Here is a 20,719-nt window from a genome sequence, read left to right as displayed (position 1 = left end):
AAGGATTTGCTTAGCATGTTAACAGTTTAAGCAAAGTGAAAATGATGCTACCTACACCAAACTTTTAAGCATTTAACATAATTTTAGGAGCCTCCACTTGTACAAAAACAATTTGCTGGTTCAAATGCCAACTTTTAATTTATTTGTCTGCTATTTTGCGAGCCTTAAGTTTTGTAATACATTTGGTCTAGTACATTTTTTAAAGTTATGTTTTGTGACATGTTTAGGTTTGCTGTGTCTGCTACAGTCTCACGGAGTCTGATATTTTGAAGGACACTCTGTACGTTAAACTTCGTCGGGAACGTTCTTAGCTGTGGGTCTTGCATCCTCAGGCACTGTGCCCCAGTGCAGCCTGAATGCAACTGCCTCCTACAGGCGATTGATTTCTTTGCGAGCCCAGTACGTCCCCTACATACGAACCTTCCAGTTGGTTGCGAACTTTCAGAGATGCAAACGTGCGTGCCAGCCCCTGGACGCCAGCTGTTGTACTGTACTAGTGTACTTTTCAAGGTGCTGTACTGTGAGATTTAAAATGCCTTTTAAGTTTTTGTGTTTGTCTGTATGCACATATTATCTGTGTGAAGGGTGTTACAAGCCTATTGCAGTAGGTGCCACAGAGCCAGTTCTGCTAGTCGGGCGCCTAGGCCAACTTTGTTGGACTTACGGACAAATTGGACGTAACGAACGTGCTCTTGGAATGGAACTCGTTCATACGTAGGGGACTTGCTGTAAAGGATTTAGGTGTTTAAAACAAGTTTAAAAAAGCCCTGTGTGGTTCCCCTCCCTCCCTCCTCCACCTCTGTAATTTCTGGCCCAAGAGAAAGTGACTTCAGAAAGACCAAGTATTCAGTAAACACCTAGGATGTGCAAGGCACTGTGCCAGGTGCTGGAAGTGACTTAATGCAATAACGACTGCCCCTCCTTCTGAAATCTCGTTCAGGAGGTGGGAAGGCAGCAGATGCACAGCCCAGAGGCCAAGGCGGAAGGTGGAGGAGAACAGAAGCACTACATCAGTGCGAGGATGTTCACACAATAGCTGCAAAGACTGAGCATTACAATGTACCAGGCGTGTGACATACATTATTCCATTTAATCCTCACATCCTGGCTGTTGAACTCATCCCCACTTGAGAACGAGGCTGTCAGGTGGCGCGTTCAGCTACTGAACACGGGTACCGGGGAGCCCATGCTGGGCTGGGCCTGACAGGGGCAGGAGTGACTCGGAAAGATGCCGTGGGCGCCGCACAGGCGGGTACCTGGGTTCTCTCGGCCGCGGGCGCAGCCCCGGGGCCTCCTGCATGTTGCTGCCTTTGAGTGGAAGAGGATGGGGCCGCAGCCCCCGGGCTCGTGCGACAGGCCGCCTTGGATGGGCAGCTAATTGACACCTTTCGAAGGAGGGGGTCTCAGAGGCGCGGGGTTTGGTAGCATCATCAGCGCGTGAGGCACGTAGGAGAAGCAGCTTTCCAGGAGACGGCAGGTGACCAGGTGGGCTTGGGTTTGAGGCGCTGGTGATGCTGCTGGGCATGGCCGTGCTGGCGTGGAAGCGGCGCTTGGGTTTGCCTCAGCGTGGGGTCGCTGTATCATACATCCTAACCTGATCACGGAGGCTACCGCACCCCCGATGGCCATCCACGCACCTATGCTAAAACAGGGCTGTCTGAAGCCGTATCTGTGATGAGTTTCCTGAAAAGCAGTATATGGAAAAGGAAAGGAAGGAAGATCAGGTCATAGCTTAAGGAGATGCCAAATCTGGGGGCGGGGGGGGGGAGGGGAATCCCCAGGGGGTGGAGCAGACGGGAAGCGAGGCCCCGAGACGACTTAGGGACCCTGAAGACCAGGTGGCGTCAGCTACGCTTAAGATGATACAGTTAGGAAGGCTTATTCAGAAACTTCAAGGTTTGATGGATCGACAGACAGCTATTGTATACAGTTTAATATTACGATTCCCGTTTAAAAAAAAGAACTGTGAAAAGAGGGTTGATTTTAGACTGAAGTGTGGGTAGTGAGAAAATAGGGATGATATAGAATTTTATTAATGTCAAAATGTATAATGGGTGTTTTCCCCAGTAATTTCTGACCCAAGAAAAATAATAAAACATTTAGTGGGTACCTGTCATTCTACGTAGAGTTCTAGAGGGCATTTAAATATAAAAATTAGGTATTTTATATATATTTTACAAATAAGTAAATTTTATATATAAGTGAGTTTTGCCAAATGTTTTACATACTTCTGGTATGCGATCCAAATCCTTTTAATGAGCTCTGAATTGAAAGAGCCACTGAAATGGGAGGATGTTTAGGAAAAACATGTGGTGTAAGTGACCCAAACACACAGTATTTTCATGTTGGTTGAGGTATTTTTTATAACATTTGTGTTTGGGGGAAAAGCTGTTTATGTCTTCTCTCAGACGTCGCTTTAACAGGAAAGTATTTAACTGTAGTAAAACACATACACCCAAAAATACTTGTTACATTATAGCTCTTTTTAAAATCACATTTCATTGTATTATTTTTAATTAATAATATTTAAGTAGTTAAAATATTAAAGAGGTATTTTGCTGAAGCAAAAATAGATCATTGTAATCTGACTTACCCATTATAAGAAAAAGCAGATCTCTGAGGGCGTAAATAAATCTCAGGCGTGCTTCTGCTTTGGGTTTGTTTCTGCCTCGATCACAGAGTCTGAAACGTAACCAAGAATTCTTTCTCCTTTTTTCCTGTCTCCCGTGTATGTGAACATTAACTATTAAGCCTGAAAGCATATTGGTATTTGTCCTGAATTATCTCATGACTGCCTGTTTTGTCTCTATGATTCCCTTCTGCTCTTTGAGTTTGTCCAATTATTACTGGCGTGGAGTTCTGATGTGAATGTTTCCCCCTCTTTTTTGTCTTAAGGAACTCGCTTCCTATGAAAATAATCAGAGCCTGTCAAGACTACCAGTAATCTGTGACCTAGGACTCACCCCAATACTTCTCAGAATGATGAGTTTCTTAATATGTTTGGGCTTTGCCAAACCATCACATATTTTAAAATATAGTTCTGGTTTTGAATTTCCAAATGCATTCACTCTGAATAATTTCACAACACTAATACTTTTAAATGGGAAAATGTGAATTGGGTCGGAAGGCTTACTTTTTGCAAGCGTCCTTCAGCTCAGGTAAACTGTCACGGGGTTTCATAACGCATAAGGCAGCAAACAAGAAGTCACTTGTCAGAGCCGTCTGTTTCCTGGTAGTTTACACACCAGAAACTGAAATCTGAGAACAGCCCTTGAAGGAAAACAAAGAGCTTTACAGTATTTTTTTTTTCTTTTCAGGAAAACACACAGAAGCTAATTTTAGCTTCTTGATCAGATTGACCCAGCCTTTAACCCTGGCAGACGTTACCCCACACACTTCCAATGGACAATAGTTTGCATACCAGCCTCGCGCTGGAAACAGATGTGTGCAGGGAGCAGCCCCTCCCTCCGGACTGAGCCCGGGCTGTCCTGGGCGCTGAAACAGACAAGGTCCTTCCTAATTGGGGTAAAAACTGGGGCTTCCTTCACATTTCAGACTACAAGCTTTCCTGACTTCTTAAAAATGTATTATGTCACAGTTCTGTTTTGACCCGAGTTTCAAAATATCATTCACTAGAGAAACATCTCTTGGCTTCAGCATGAATTCTATCCTGGGGAAAAAAAAAAAAAAAGAAAGAAATTGTTAGCAGCTGCGCTACTCATGAGTGATGGTTACACAGTTTATATATTAAAACGTTTGGAATGCGAACAATTACCTCTTTTACTTTCCCACCAAGTCTCCTATAGTTTATATAAATTGCATTTTTATTACCAAAGAAACGTCAGTCTCCCCCCCCCCCCGCCCCCCGTTCTCCCCCACCCATCCTGCCCTTGCCGGGCACGCTCCGGGAAGGGCCCGCCCCCGGCCACTGTCCCATCCTGTCCCTGGCCCGTCCCCCGGCAGCGGCTCCTGGCAGCCCTGCTAAGAAGGAGCCCTGAGGGCTGCCAGCTCAGCAGGATTTAACGTGGACTTTTTCTCCACACCTCCGCGGAGACCCACTAACTGCTGAAATGCTAGAGAGTTTTCCCATGTTTGCTGGGAGACAAGGAACAATTTCTGTTTCCTTGAGCGATGAAAGAGGATGTTTCCTGTCTCGTTTGCTGTAGTAATTGCCTCTCTCTAGACTCCCCCTCACTCTGGGATGCTGTAATTGGGTGTAATATGTGTGTCCATGTGCAGAGCCCACGTACCAGAAGACACAGGAGGACCATTCTGCCAGTACTTTCCATGACTGTTTTGGTAAATTCCTATTTGGAACCTAAGGCTCTGGGACTTCACTGAAATCACAAAGCAGCTTAATGACCATAGGGTCTGAGGTAGGATCCCAGGGCCAGGTCCCCAGCTGAGGCCCTCATCCACGTGTGCCGAGCAGCTTAGTGACCAGCCAGAGTGTTCTTCAGGCTTACAGGCATGAAATCCTCCTTGATACTTGGAATCTGTAAAAGATGAATTTAGGCGCATGCGTGATAGTTTTTTAAAGCTGAGACTTTATGTTACAGAGCATCGTGTCAATTACAGTGCTTGTCAGAATTTTAGAAACTAAATGAACTTATTCTTCAATGTATACGTGTTTTCCGCTTCTTTAAAACATTCTTCTCTCTTAAAAATAAATAATAACGAGCACCTCTTATCCCTCTAGGTGAATGGTTTACATTAAAATTTAAATATGCAGAATTCTAGGAGATTATAATACATCTGAATAGAATTAGGTACAGTAAATAGCTGTTGGACTGTTATAATAATTGCATATTAAATATATTTAATGAAAAAAAAATCTAAACTTTATAGGGCATAGAAGCAATTATTGGTCAGATATCTGTACCAAAATATTATCTCTTACATTAGCAAGTTAATAACCAATAGCTACATTTGAACTTTGTGAAGGGAGGTTAAACTATTTTCCTGGAATTTTTGTTTGACTGCCAAAGGGGGAAAATTTTTCATTGGATTTTGATATCCAATACTTTTTATGTGTACATTTTTATTACCAAGGGATTCTTTATCCACCTTTTATTTTTTCATAATAAAGTTCATACATCTTTCAGTAATGCATGAATAGCAAATATCACCCTGAGTTCTTTCTCCCCACTTAAAATTTATGCTAAATATGTTTTCAAGCATGTGAGTCTCATTTCACTACTGCTGAGTCAAGATAGATAGCTTATAAACGATAACAACAGATTAGGAAATACACAGTTTCGTTAAATAATGCTTATATTGTCAGAGGGCTTTTATATTAGTACCAGACGGAAGTTTTTGTCTGATGTACGTAGTTATTGTTGTGCAGGTCGCCAAGGGAAACACTCTAAATTGCAGGAGTAGTTTCTGCTTAGCATGAAGGTTGCCTGCATGCACCATATTACTTTATTGTATGTTTTCATGATCAAGGGAGCAGTGAGGTTAGCATGACCCCCGCAGCTTCTGCCTGTCATCTTCTTGTCTTGGTGGAGAAACCTGACCCAACATGCCGATTTTTAAGCGGCTAGAAAGAAGTATCCTTCAAGGAACAGGCCTCTTCCATGAAGCTTTCCTGATGTGACAAGTTACAGCCAGTAGTTTCCACAAGAAATGCTGAAGCCCATTGAGTTTAGCTCTCTCTTGAGTTTACTAGCGTCAGCACCTGCTACGGATGAGGTAGGACACCTGGGCCTTGCCTGTGTTAACTTTTTATGTCTCAGTAGCCCTGTAGGTGAGTGGTGCTCTCCTTAGTCTGAGGCAAAGGAGGGTGAAATGGCTTACCCAGGATCACAAGGGGGGCACATAGTAGATCTGGGATTTAAACCCAGGCTCCCCACCGAAATCTAAAATGCAGAGTGCACTGATTTTTATAATCTAGTGTTTATGTATATGTGTGTGCTACATACATGATGTGAATGTGTGTGTATATATAGGTGTGCGGGCATATGTGTGTATATACACCTGTGTATTACATGTATATATACAATACGTGTGTACGTATATGTGTGTATACATTTGTATATATGCATGTGTATATTGTGCGCATGTGTGTATATGCATGTTTATATATATGTGTGTGTATATGTGTGTCTATGCATGTGTATATGTATGTGTATAGAGTGTGGGTATGCATGTGCGCTTATATGTGGGTATATCTATGTGTGTGTATCTATGTGTGTCTATTGGTATATGTGTGTGTATATGTGTGTGCATGTGTATATGTGCATGTGCATATGTGTGTATAGAGTGTGTGCATGTGTTTATGTGGGCATATCTATGTGTGTATATGTGTGTGTATCTGTGTGTCTATTGGTATATGTGTGTGTATATATGTATGTGTATATGTGTGTTCATGTGTGTATGTGCGTTGTATATGTGTGTATAGAGTGTGTGTATGCATGTGTTTGTATATGTGGGTATATGTGTGTGTGTCTGTTGGTATGTGTGTATGTATATATGTATGTATGTGTGCATGTGCACATGCATATGTGTGTATAGAGTGTGTGTGCATGTGTTTATATGTGTGAGTATATCTGTGTGTGTATATGTGTGTATAGAGTGTATGCATGTGTTTATATATGTGGGTATATATATGTGTGTGTATGGGTGTGTATCTGTGTGTGTCTATGGGTATATGTGTGTATATATGTATGTGTATATGTGTGTGCATGTGTGTGTGTCTGTGGTTATGTGTGTGTGTGTGTATGTATATATGTGTGTGCGTGTATCTGTGTGTCTGGGTATATGTGTGCGTGTATGTATGTATGTGTATATGTGTGTCTATGGGTATATGTGTGTGTATATATGTATGTGTGCGTGTCTGGGTATATGTGTGTGTATATATGTATGTGGATATGTGTGTGCATGTGTGTGTATCTATGTGTGTCTGGGTGTATGTGTGTATGTATGTTTGTGTATATGTGTGTGTATCTATGTGTGTCTGTGGGTATATGTGTGTATATGTGTGTGTGTGTGTCTATGGGTATATGTGTGTGTGTATATGTATGTGGATATGTGTGTATGTGTATCTGTGTGTGTCTATTGGTATATGTGTGTGTGTATGCATGTGTGTACTTGTCCTGTTTCCACCACCACCACCCAGGTAGCATTTCTTCTCTCACTTGGGAGAAAACTCTCACTTAGAGAAACCCTAAGTTGGAGTCATTTCAAAGTTAAGTCATTACGATACTCTGTCTTTCATATTCTAGTTTTTAAAATTCATTAGCTCTACTTTCTCTTGGCTAATGCATTTTCATATGCGCAGTTAAGTTGCCCAGAAATGTAGCAGACCCAGCACATTTTTGGTAATGTTGTCACCCACTGTCATATTTACACCATGGATTTGCAACATGCATTCGGATGGGGATTTTACGTTTTCCCGTCTTCTGTAGTTTTCTGTTGGGCTAGTGACTAGGAGGCATATTTTAAGACCAACTGTATATTTCAGGAAACTTAATAAAGTGATTTCACTTTTTCCCCTTTTTCTTAGCTCTTTACGGCATTATAATTTTTCTTTCTTTTGCATTCTCCTTAAAAAAGGAAGAAGCTCATGACTTCATTTTATTATAACCTCCTTTAGGCTCCAGCAGGCCTTTCCCCGCCCCCTTCTCTTCGCCCAGCGAATGGCCTGCTGTGAGCTCCCCAGAAAGCCGAGCGCTGCTCCCGAGGCGGCCTCACGGGGAGCCGTTTGCCCTCACAGGGACAGAAGCAGTTAATGGGCTTGGTTCTGCTACAGAGTAAATGACCTGCTGAGAATTCGTTTGTATTTGTATATGTTTTTATGGTTGATGTTTTCAGTGGCCCGTGTTACAAAGTAAGCCGTAACTACTTCTGTAAACACGTTACAGTAGTAAAGCAAAACTGTATATTCCTAGATATTTATATCACTTCACTCAAAGCCTTGGAGTGAAACTTGAAAAATAAAAAAAAAGGTTTCTTCGCAAACATTGCAGTTAGAAACTCCATTTCAGACCCTTGGCAGTCTCACGTATAGGCTCTCTTACATGATTGTTGAATAACATGTTATTATACGCAGGGAAGAATAGTTCTTTTGTTGGCTGCATTACATTTTGTGGTGAAATTGGAGAAAACAAATCATTAAGGAAGTCTATTTTGGTTCAAGACATTACACACTTATGACGAGTCTGTTTTTTAACCTTGCCAAGTTGAAAGAAAATGCAGACCCATTGGTGCTGGAACAGGAAGGCATGTTGCAGGTCGCAGGCCGTCAGCAGCATCGTGTGTGTGTGTGTGTGTGTGTGTGTGTGTGTGTGTGTGTGTGTGCAGGGCAGCAGTGGATGACATAGGTGTGTGTGGACACCAGCATGTATATAGCCCTGCTGCTGCTCCTAAGTGCGGTCATGGCTAATTCATTAGTGACTGGCTTTCTAGATCCTGCTCCAGAAGGAAGGAGAAGGATGTTTTCTTAATGACATGGTAACTGATAATCTTACCAGACCTGCTTTCCTCGGGCAGTTTCCCTGGTCTCCCGAGAGCCTGTTGCCACTCCTCCATTGAAACTCCCATGGAAGCAGCGTCCTGTGGTCAAAAGACAAAAAGAAAAGCTTCCGCAACTTAAAAAAAAGAAAAGTGTCTGTGTGTATCTATTTGCTGCAGTTAGCATGAGCAGAGAAAATAGTATGAAAAGAAAAATGCCAAATTCGGACTTGGTCAGTGGGTTGAATTCAACTTTGTTTGAAAGAGGTGGAGAAAGTCTTTATGTACTTCTGTGTTCTTTGATTTGTTACAATGAGAATGTATTCCTTTTAAAGTTATAAAAAAATAGAAAACACGGCCAAATGTTTTGAATTACCAATAGCAGTCTGACATCTTCCCTCTATGGATACCTGTATTTTCGGGAGGGAGGTCTTTTATTTTTTTAATTAATTAATTAATTTTTTTTGACTGCGTTGGGTCTTCGTTGCTGCGCACAGGCTTTCTCTAGTTGCGGCGAGCAGAGGCTACTCTTCATTGCAGTGGCTTCTCTTGTTGTGGAGCACGGGCTCTAGGTGCACGGGCTCAGAGTTGTGGCACGTGGGCTCAGTAGTTGTGGCTCGCAGGCTCTAGAGCGCAGGCTCAGTAGTTGTGGCGCACGGGCTTAGTTGCTCTGTGGCATGTGGGATCTTCCCGGAGCAGGGCTTGAACCCGTGTCCCCTGGATTGGCTGGTGGATTCTTAACCACTGCATCACCAGAGAAGTCCCAGATACCTGTATTTTGGAAGAGGGTTAATGTACCTGAATAAATCTAACAGTGGTACTTCGTGGAATCCCTGTAATATTGCCATCAGGAGTTCCTGAGCTTTGAAATGAGACAGCACTGGGACGCAGCCCTAGCCTGGTCCTTAGTTGATGTGATTTAGGACAGCTAAATAAGCTCTTTGGACCTCACTTTCCTCGTCTAGAAGGACGTCATAAAAATACCATTTCTGTTAAGATGGTAGCGATGAGTGGAGATGATTAAAGCTGCTAGTGTGTGTGGCAGAATTCCCGTAAATGCCGCCGAGAACATAGCTGAGCACACAGTAGGTGCTCGGAACTATGGGATGGGTTAGGGTCAGGGAGTAAGTGATTACTTCTCTGCCAGTGCCGGCCCTGCCCGGCCACCTCACCAGTCAGGTCAGGGTCAGAGTCATATGGAGGCCAGGCCTCCGCTCAGCTCAGCGCCCGTACCCGTGGGACAGCAGGCCCTCTGCTCAGCGACTTCTCCTTTGCAGACAGCGGTGCTACTAGCAGACACCACGTATCAGAGATCAGAAATGTATTGTGTCATACACAGACTGCTTTTACCAATTGAAGTGCTTCCTTTTTCTCTCTGCTTTGCAATATTCCACCAGTCTGGGTTTTCTCGTGAGTGAAATTTGCAAGAATAAAAATGAGAGAGGACATCAGAATACGGGGCCATCCAAAGAGCTGAATAATTAAATAGGAAGTTATCTGCACACTCATCCTGGCCTTTTACTGCTCCTGTTCCTTTTCATTAGAAAGAAAAAAGGAAAGGAAGAAAGAAAGAGAGAAGGAAGGAAGGGAGGAAGGGAGGAAAGAAAGAAGGAAGGAAGGAAAGAAAGAAAGAAAAAGAAAAGGAAAGAAAGAAAGAAGGAAAAGAAAGAAAGGGGGAAGAAAGAAGGAAGGAAAAAGGAAGGAAGGAAGGAGGAAAGAAAGAAAGAAAGGAATCGAAAGGCTTGTTCCTTACCTTGTATGAATGGGAGTGGGTTTATATTTTTAAATCTCACTTGAGCAACTTACTGACTCTTTTTAATAAAGTGGGGTTCAAAGCATGTGAGTCATCACAAAGGAGAAAAACAAACAAAAATTCAGGCTGATTTTCTCCTAGTTTTCCAAGAAATGGATTATTCCATGGTGTTACTCATCAAGTGGAGTGAATGTCTCCTTTTGAGCCCATGGGCAGGGCTGCCACCTCTGTCCAGGTACCTTTTCATGTGTGATCAGTAAGTCCAGGCCACAAGTAGCCTCCTTTGAGAATTTAATAGCAAAAACAAAGGCACTGAGATTTTCCACCATAACTTTTTTTCCCCAAAATAGTTATCTAATGTTTACTTTGTGAAAGTATCACTTTTTCTGTATATATTTGCACATGGTCACTTGGTGGGTTAAACATATTATTTATGGGGTGGACTAACGCTCTGAACTTGCCTCAAACCTGGGGTGAATTGTGGAAATGTTTAACTAGATGAATGGCTTTGTTACTGCAGGCAGTATATGCACTGGGGAAAAATGTCTTAAATGACCCTAAAGCATTTCAAGACAGAGCAAGTCCCAGCTTTTTATGTTGAAAGAGACGTAGTACGCACTTGGGGGGTCTAACCCACAGCAGAATTCGTTTCGTCTTACAGACGGTTATTTCGTAGCATGATCACGTGTTTTGTCTTAGAATTTATGATGTTTTATTGAATGTGTCCTATTGTCCCCAAATGTGACTCGTTTTTTCACATTTGATTTAAAATAAACAAAATAAATAGGATGAACTGTTCCTCCTATCATTTTTCATTGGAAACTGAAATATCCAGAAACTGAAATGTCAAGAAATTTTACAAAATCATAAAATAAATGCCAGTTGTTTAATTGGTTCTGTATAATGAAATTTAGAATTTATAATTATAATTATAAAGCAGAACTGTTTCAATATGTGAGCTTTGAAATACACACACACACACACACACAGATTTTTTGGTAAAAACATTAAATACCTTCAAATTAAATCTGCTCATCTTCCACTTGAGAGTTCTTTAAAACTATAGACATTAAGTAGCTTTTATATTGTTGAGTCTTACACCATTTAAGTCTTCATAATAGCCCTGTGGCACATGGACAGACTTTGAGAGAGCAGCCTGGGTGGTCCCTGAATGTTCCAAAGGCAGCTGCACTTTTTTTTCCCGGGTACCCTTATCTTGGGTCTTAATGTTGAAAACATTACAAGACTTGTCATAAAGTTCTGACAGTCTTTCTGGTCCCAAAAGTTACCCTTCTTTTAGAAGGAAGAAAAAGCCCTTCTAGCCATGGTCCTTTGGAAGTGGGTGCTTCTCCTTTGTGAGAAGATTCCTGTCTCTGTGAGGAAGGGAATGAAACCTCCCGGCCTGGGGAGCTGGAAACTCTTGGCAGCCAAGGTAGATTTAGTCAGACTCTTACCCCGGAACTGATATTCTGATTGGGTTTAAAATTCTGTGGTCAGTATTAGTTCTTATCAACAGGTGAGATCTGCTGACATGAAAATGGAAACACGAGAAGGGGGACAGGCTTCAGGTCGCCCCGGAGCCAGGAGCTGCACCAATGCACCATGTTTGTGATGCCAGATTTTCAAAATGTGCTCTCAAGAAGCAAGTATGATTTATAATCCAGTCCCTACACTTCTTTATACGAAACCAAGTATTACTAATTGTATTAAACAATGAATGGAGTTTATTCTGCGACTTTCCCCCAATATTTCACTTTCCACCTAGAGAACACCAGGATGGGACAATTCTATGTTTAGTTGACTGTGCTAAGAAACATTTTTAAGAAGTTTTTGCTTTAAATCATATTTGAAGAGTGTAAGTTAGTAGAGACTTCTTTTCTAAAGGAAGGCCAGTGAATTGCTTTTTCTCTTACACTTGAAGCTCTTAAGGGTCTCGTGGGGATGTCGTAATCCTTGGAAAGATGCTCTTATTAAGAGCTCTGGCGCTTTCTCTGTTTTCTCAGCCATCCGTCATTAGCTATCTAGAACCAATTACTCCCAAGGCACCTCTTCAGGGATTTTATGATTCTCTCTGTCTCCTGGGACATCATGTAGAGTTTTCAGATGAAAAAGGAAGCCCAGAAGAATTCCTTCTTTTTCGTAAATCAGATGAAAATGGGAATGACTTAGGAATAGTTGTTCCTAAAATAATTTCATTCCCCTCCCCGCCCCTCCCCTCCCCGCCCCTCCCCGCCCGCCCCTCCCCCTCCCTCTCTTCCCCTCCCCTCCCTCTCCCCTCCCCCTCCCTCCCTCTCCCCTCCCTCCCTCTCCCCTCCCCTCCCTCTCCCCTCCCCCTCCCTCTCCCCTCCCCTCCCTCTCCCCTCCTCCTCCCTCTCCCCTCCTCCTCCCTCTCCCCTCCTCCTCCCTCTCCCCTCCTCCTCCCTCTCCCCTCCCCCTCCCTCTCCCCCTTCCCTTCCCTTTCTTCTTTGCCTCCCTCACATCCTCCTCCTGAATTTCTTGGAAGATTCTACAGCTGCTCCACTGGGGACCTCTGGTTCTCTCTGCGTCTCTCAACGCAACCTGAGCTACCGAAAGTCTAAAGTCCTCAGTAAGATTCACCTGGTCCCCGTTTGCTGCCTTCAGCCTCCCTTTCATGAGCTCTTCACATGAGTGGCCGGGAGAGCCAGGCATCCCGCAGCCCACCCTGCGCGGCCAGGCCTGTGACCCTGCTCTTCCCGTCACCTGGCCCAGGCTACACAGCCTCTCTTGGGCTGTGAGCTCCCTGCATCTTACTAGGTCCTCATCTGAGATCTGACCTCTGTAAGCGTTGCTCCAGCCCAGCTTTCGTCCCATTCAGAACAGCTCCTCCCTCCACTGTGCTTCTGTGGCATTGTGTATAGAGCTGTATTTTAGCATTTCCCATATCTTAACCCTAATTCTCTTCTCCTCCTCGACTGTGATTTCCGTGACAGTAAGAAGGTGTCGTTATTTTTATATATCCAGCGCTGTACCAGGAGCATAGTAGGTGCTCAGTAAACATTAGTTAGATGAATAAGATGAATGAACACCAGAGCTTCTAATTCTAAAATTATGGATGCAAAGCATTTTAAAATTAGGGACTTAATCTCAGTGGATGTGTGTTAGGTGTTGAAAGAGGATTATGTGAACATAGTCCTTGCTTTAAAGGACCATCAAGCTTCTTTCCGCGCCAGTCAGGCAGGGGTCCATACGGCGTTGTTCTGGATTCCCATCGTAACTTAAAGGGAAGCTCTGACAATGTCCGGAGCCCTTGATGTCCTGCAAATGAAGGAGGAGGATGTCCTCAAATTCCTTGCAGCAGGAACCCACTTAGTTGGCACCAGCCTTGACTTGCAAATGGAGCAGCACATCTACAGAAGTGATGGCATCTACATCATAAATCTGAAGAGAACCTGGGAGAAGCTTCTGTTGGCAGCTCGTGCCATGGTTGCCATTGAAAACCCAGCTGATGTCAGCGTCGTATCCTCCAGGAACGCTGGCCAGCGAGCTGGGCTGAAGTTTGCTGCTGCCACTGGAGCCGCTTCTGTCTCTGGCCGCTTCATTCCTGGGACCTTCACTAACCAGATCCAGGCCGCCTTCCGGGAGCCAAGTCTTCCAGTGGCTACTGAGCCCAGGGCTGCCCACCTGCCTCTCACAGAGGCCTCTTATGCTAACCTGCCTGCCGTTGCTCTGTGTGACACTCTCTCCTCTGTGATGGGTGGACATTGCCATCCCATGCAACAACAGGGGAGCTCACTCAGGGGGTCTGATGTGGTGGATGCTTTGCCCGGGAAGTTCTGCGCATGCGTGGCACCATCTCCCGTGAACACCCCTGGGAGGCCATGCCTGACCTCTACTTCTGCAGAGACCCTGAAGAGATTGAAAAGGACGAGCAGGCAGCAGCTGAGAAGGCTGTGGCCAAGGAGGAATTTCAGGGTGAATGGACCACGCCACCTCCTGAGTTCCCTGCTGCTCAGCCGGAGGTGACGGACTGGTCCGAAGGTGTGCAGGTGCCCCCGTGCCTGTTCAGCGGTTCCCCGCTGAAGACTGCAGTGCTCGGCCTGCCACTGAAGACTGGTCTGCAGCTGCCACTGCTCAGGCCGCTGAGCGGTAGGAACAGCCACTGAGTGGTCTTAAACTTCTTCTGCAAACTCTTAAAATGGAAATAGGTGGACGGAAATAAACAGTTTCCAAAAAAAGAAAGAAAACGGACCATCCAACTTATTCGGAGAACGGTGGAGAGCAAAGTGGGACTACAAACCAGCAGTCACTGTTATCGCAGGTGGAGTTCCTGCTGTCCACGGGCGATGGGGGAGGGGCAGTATCGCACCCTTCAGCAAGGCACAGAGGTCATGCCTGTGGCTGTTCCCATGCAAGAGGCAAGATACCTCCTTTGCCATTAAGTCCCCCAAAGCATTATGGAGGTCTCTAGTTTAAAAAAAAACTGTGTACAATCAAAATCCTGGTAGTGATCATACATATAAAATTTTATATGTTGAAGATATAGTAAAATGTAATAGTCTACTAATAATTAAAAGCAGCACGCATTCTTTCATTTATGCAAGATGTATTTAATCACCTACCAAGTGCAGAATACCAGTGGGAGTTGTCGGGGACATAAAGATGAATGAAACTTAGCTGCTAGTAAACGTGCATCACTTGTTGGTCCAAATGTCTGTTCAGAGCAGTTCCAACTTCGTAGCTGCATAGTGAATCCCAGAAAAGCCTCAGGACTCTGTTCTTGGTTGACTCCTATGGAACAGGACGTATTTCCACGGACAAGGTGAAAGTTTTTAAAGGATTATTTCATCCTTTCAGCCTCGGTGGGCCTGAGAATTTACCCAGCACAGCAGTCCCTCTAAGTCATAAGAGACTAAAAGAAGCTTTTAGACTCTGTCCTCGTTGCGTGGGACAAACTAATCAACAAGATTCTACTTCCCGTTGTCAGAACCGTCCTAAGCCATTGCCAGTTGTCCTGAGAACAACGAGGAGAAAGAGCCCCGCGAAGAAAGGAGGGGCCGGTGAGCCCGGTACCGGGCAGCCCATCTCAGCGCCGCCCGAGGCACCCTGCTGCGGCCGCCACCGCCGACTCCCAGGCAAAGCACTGGGCCCTCACGTGTTCAGTGCGTGTGAAAAGAAGGCAGCCAGGTCTGTTCTAGTTTTCATAATTAACTGCCACCACCAAGATAAATTTTTAGTTTCCAAGATGGTTCCGTTGAAACACGCTTGACTTTGGTCCTCAGCATGAGATGCCCTGAGCCACGGCGCTGAAGGCGAGTAACCTTCCTAAAGCCAGCGTGACCTTGTCCTCACCCCCTTGGGCCGAGGAGACCCCTGCGATGGCCCCCCTTCCCTCCCCCTCATCTCCCTGTCTGTTCCCGGGACAGACCAGGCTCTCCAGGCCGCCTTTATTTACTCTGGTCCATCTGCCCGAAAACTGTCTCCATCCTGCCTCCCCGCTGTCCTCTCACCGGTCCTCCGAGCACAGCCGCCCCTGAGCTGGCCTTCCCACCCCGGCTGGGTTAGCTTAGGAGCCTTCAGACTGTGCCATCCCAGGCCGGGGCCGCCCCGCATCCCAGCCTCCAGGACGGCAGGGCTGTGCCTGATTGCTGTCCGCGCCCCAGCCCCTGGCCTCAGGGTGGGCACACAGCACCTGCTCAGTATCTGTTCTTTGAATAAATGGAAGAACTATTAATCAACTGAATCAGTTTGAAAATTGATATTAGTTAAAAAAAAAAAACCATCCCAGGTTTATCTCTGTGGCACCTGTTACATGTCAGTGTCCACCCTAAGGCTGTGAACATGAACTGTATTTCAAGGGTAACTGAGCTTCGTTCTTTGAGGCCACGGTCCGACCACTTTCATACGTCGCCCCTAGCGGTCGCGTAACTGCTCCGGGAGGGGTTTGTGCACCCCTTTCCTTCCACCCCCTCCTCTCTTTTCGTAGTTAATCCTCGTCTATTCCTAGATTGCAGAATGCTTTCACTAGCCCTCTTCTTTGTCACTGGCTCTTTAATTTACACACTTGGTTGGCTGGTTCCTGTTACTTGGCCAACAAATCTGTCCTGTGTCGTCTCCTCTGAGTAATTTATAACCTCCATAAAATGCCACGTAGAGGCACTTTTTTACATTTTTGAGTAATGGTGAGAAAGAATTGCCCTGGGAATCAAAAATCCAATGAGTCATAGATTATTTTGTTATTTATGACCAGAGAGTGGTCATTGACAATATTTGGCAATTTTACAGCTATGAACCTAGGCTATTGTGCTTTAGAATGTAATTTATTAAGCAAATAAAACTCTTACTGGTAATGGGTCCTGTTAAATCTGGGGGACCACATGGGCTCCAGGCCGGTACAGCTGTGGAAGTTTCATAGTAGCCGCATACATCTTGGATGTCTGGACACTAATATTTTACACTTACTTCATGGTTTTATTTATTCAGTTGCCTTTATATTCTTGATTGGATTCTGACCAACCATTTTGGTTTAAGAAGTCATCAGCTTTGAGTAGAGAAGGAAGAGCCTGGAGAAAATAAAATGGATTTATGTTGAAAAAGCACAAATCCTTCTTTCATTAGTAAATTCAGGCTTTAAAGAAACACCAGATGTGTTCATGGAAAATAACTGATGTAAAATCATCTTTGAAAAAGAAAAAGACAAGGACCTTCATCTTAATTACATATATCCGAGGGAGAGATACAGAAGTGGACACAGAGGTAGGTAGGTCTGTATATGCATGCACACCACACACACACAGACCCACACACACACACACACACACACACACACACACACACACACACACACACACAGCATATGCTAGTGCAAGTGGTGTCAGTGAGAGCTTAGGATTTCTTTTTTTTCAAGTCTCCATTTATATCAGTAGTATTTTGTAATGTTGACTTCGGTTTAATTCCAACCGTCCTCACCTTTTAATATGTTTGGAGGAAAAGGTGATCTTGAAATTCTCAACAGAGGAAACGGATCTTTTTCAGAATTGCTACATCAGGCAGGACTTACTTTTTGTTGTTTTCTTTTTAAGCTGGAAATGGGCTTCCTTCGAAGCAATTGTTACATGTGTGTGTCTGACAAATTCCAGGGCTAGAGAAACTCAGTTCCTACTTAACAGCATGAAACACTCTCAAGAACTTGTTTCAAAAGCCAAACTCCAAATACTGATCAACAAGAAAATTCCAAGAACGTTCCTTCCATTTGACAGTAAGTTCTGGGCGTTACACCTACCTGTCCTTTCTACACAGAATTAACTAGAACCTCGCCGTAGTCGTTGCTGTGTATCTCTGCATAGAACAGAGATGGGCAAGTGAGACCCAAGTGTGTATGTGGAAGGGGCACTAATGCAGATAAGACTGGAAGGAGATGAAACCAGGTATGTGACTTGAGGGCTGCCCTTGTGCTCAGCCACACCCCCTCGAGGTTCTCACTGCGCCGTCTCGCGCTCCGTTATAATTTCCCACTCACTTTTCTGCCTCTCTGGTTAACTGGAAGCCTCTTGCCATTTCCTTTACCAACTGTGCACCACTCCCGTGGGGGGCCAGGTAGCAGGGCTGCTTGGATGAGCGCAGGCTTCCTCCCTGCTGGCTGCTCTGACTCTGCTTCCCTGGGCAGATGATGGTGCGCTCAGTCTGAAAACGTTCGGGCTCCTGGCTCTCCTGCGCTAATTTGTCGGAGTTCTTTATATTGTGTAGAATCAAGTCCTCCGTCAGCCGTGTGCAGCGGGAGTATTTTCTCCCGGTCTCTGTTGCCTTTTCACTTTCTTTGTGGTTTCCTCTGATGTGCGGTCTTTGATCGTCGTCAAGTTTGGTTTATCATTTTCCCTTCAAGGTTAGTGTTACTGTGTCTTCCTCCAGAATCTGCTCGGCTCTGTGGTCATGTTTCTTCAGGGAGCTTTGTAGTGTTAGCTTTTATCTCAAGATCTGTGATCCACCTACAGCTGCTTCTGTGCGTGGTGTGAGGCAGGGGTGGAGATGCGTCCTTTTCTGTGCGATATCCAGCTGTTCTAGAGCTTTCTTGAAAACACCTTCCTTTTCGCCCATTGAATTGTTTTGGTATCTTTGTTAAAAATTAGAACAACATTTCAGTTTTTGAAATTCATTCTTTCATCCATAATTATTCCAGTGAATTTTAACTGGGTTCACATTATGGTCATTTGCCCAAACAGCATGAAACACACACATGTTCCTGCTCTGGTGGGGTTTACAGTCCATGGTTCTACCCTTCGGCTTAGATTGAAGCAAGGGAGGGATTTTATAAGAGAGTAAAAATCTGTCATCGTAAGTACAAGATCCCTGTCAATAAATCTCACTTTCTCTAATCTGTTCTTTGAATTATAAAAATAAATATTATAACTAAAAAAAAAAAAAAACCACACACAGCTAAAATGCTGAACGTGCTTTTCCAAAGCACACAGACTACCTCTGCCCCCACCCCCCAGTACTGAGATTCTCGGGTCTAAATGGAGACCATATATGCAGATGACATTTGTCATTAGGACTGGACATGTCAGCACTTGAAGAGGCCTGATGGCAGCACAGTGACAGACACGTCGAGTGAACTGTGGCTTTCAGCTCTGAGGGAAACATGAGCTGATCTGTGAATTTGTATCTGTTATGCTCCTATTTTTGAAAGATAACTATTGCTTAAATAAAACCTTAGGTTTCGATTATAGGTATTAGTGTGTGAAAATATCAACAGAGCCTTTTTCCTGTTTTGAAATGGAAGAATCCTAAATTCTAACCTGGGCAAATTCAAATCCATTATATGTCACTGACACATACTAATGGCTGTAATAACAGAAGGCTTTCGTACCAAAATCCAAAATGGATCAAGTTGAAAAGGTGTTTCCACAGCCCTATTTAAGTTACGAATGGGCCCACAGACCAGGGTCTCTGACGACCGTGGTGCCCGCACAGTTTCCTTTGACAATGGATGGGGCGCCCGTGCCCACATTCAGAGACTTTTAATGACTTGAATTGCTTTGACAGTATGAGTGCTGATCCAAGAGAATCCGCTTCTTGAATCCAAAACTAAGATCTCAGTTTATAAGAACTGTTAGTGTGGTAGTCAGTACTTTAAGTAACCCCAATGAGCAAATGCTAAGGCCTGTTTTACTAGCGGGGATAGCTCTCCTCCAGGCCCTAACGCTGATGTTTGAATGGCTTATGCTTCTTCCAAAGTAAGGGGCTGATTTGGACTTGGAACAAAGTTGGTCATCTAGATACATTTTCACACACAGATCACAATTACAAATACCCACATTTTCATATAAACTGAAACCGTGCAGTAGAGGAGCCCCAAACTGGAAGCCGCCTGAGTGCCCTGGACCAGAGTTCTGCGAACCGTTTTCATCTCAGAGTCCCATCCCCTCCCCTTAACACCCTCTTAAAAATTATTGAGGATCTCAAGCTACTTTTGCTTTTGTGGCTTGTGTCTACCAATATTTACCATATTAGAAAATAAAACAGTGATATTTAAGAGATATTTATTAATTCTTTAAAAAAATAACCTGGTAGAAATATTTTATGAAGAATAACTGTTTTTAAAAACAAAATATTAGTAAGAAGAGTAGCATTATTTCACATTTGAAAAAAATCTCATTAATGTCTGGATGAATAGAAGACAGTTGGATTCTCTAATCTGCTCTGACAGTCTTGCAGTGTCACAACTCAGGTGGCCTCTGGAGGACCCCTGCACACTCACGAGAGAAGGATAATGGCAAAGACACAACATCCTCGTGTTATTAGAAAATAATTTTGCCCTGGAGACCGAATTACAGGGTCTCAGGCAGGGACCTCCAGGGACCCCGGATCACACTCTGAGAACTGCGGCTCTGGAATGCTTATGGGCTACATCAGAGCCCTAGAGCACACCACCATACAGCCCTACAAAATGGCATGGATGTGTACCCCTTCAATACACAGGAACATATGTTTAATAATACATGCTCCCCCTACTTAGAAAACAAACAGTATATCTTAGAATACTTAAGTGCATATTGAACATGACAGAAAAAAGAAAGATAACGCATACATTTCAGACCACTTCCTATATCAGTACTTCATAAAATCAAACAGCATGACATTGAACCATCTTAAAGGGCTAAACCAATAAGCTACCTTATGGAAATCTAAGAATGTAAAGATGGAGCTATAAGTTCTATGTGACAGGAAAGGGACCCATCAGTTCCTAAAATAAGATAAAAAAGGCAGAAAGTTGATACTCTGATACAGACGGTAAGATGCCTGTTTTAATTTCTCTTTGGAATAGAAAGCCACTCAACTTCTTTAGAACGTTGGCTGCAGGATACTTGGCGACCATTTTTTTCTCAAACAAAAGTTTTAATTTTGTTGAAGCACTTGGAAAAATATTCCACTGAGGTCCTGGAGTTCTCTGCCTTTGAATTTGCAGAGATGACCTTAGCCTAGAAACTATCAAGAGCAATGCATTTCAGCTGCCAATGGAAGTGAGCGTATGATAGTAAAGAGCTTGGGGGAAGCA

At 44.0% G+C, this 20,719-nt stretch overlaps 1 protein-coding gene and 1 pseudogene across 3 annotated transcripts in view; both read left to right on the top strand.

Moving 5' to 3' along the window:
- The window catches only part of GMDS (GDP-mannose 4,6-dehydratase), a 479,216-nt gene that overhangs the window by 314,986 nt on the left and 143,511 nt on the right, over positions 1-20,719 (top strand). The window lies entirely within an intron of this gene.
- Positions 13,405-14,340, top strand: LOC137232947 (small ribosomal subunit protein uS2 pseudogene; annotated as a pseudogene).

The sequence above is a fragment of the Pseudorca crassidens genome, chromosome 10 (assembly GCF_039906515.1).
Source record: "Pseudorca crassidens isolate mPseCra1 chromosome 10, mPseCra1.hap1, whole genome shotgun sequence".
Lineage (NCBI taxonomy): Eukaryota > Metazoa > Chordata > Mammalia > Artiodactyla > Delphinidae > Pseudorca > Pseudorca crassidens.
The sequence above is the reverse complement of the archived record's forward strand: the minus strand, read 5'-3'. Positions and strand labels throughout refer to the sequence as shown.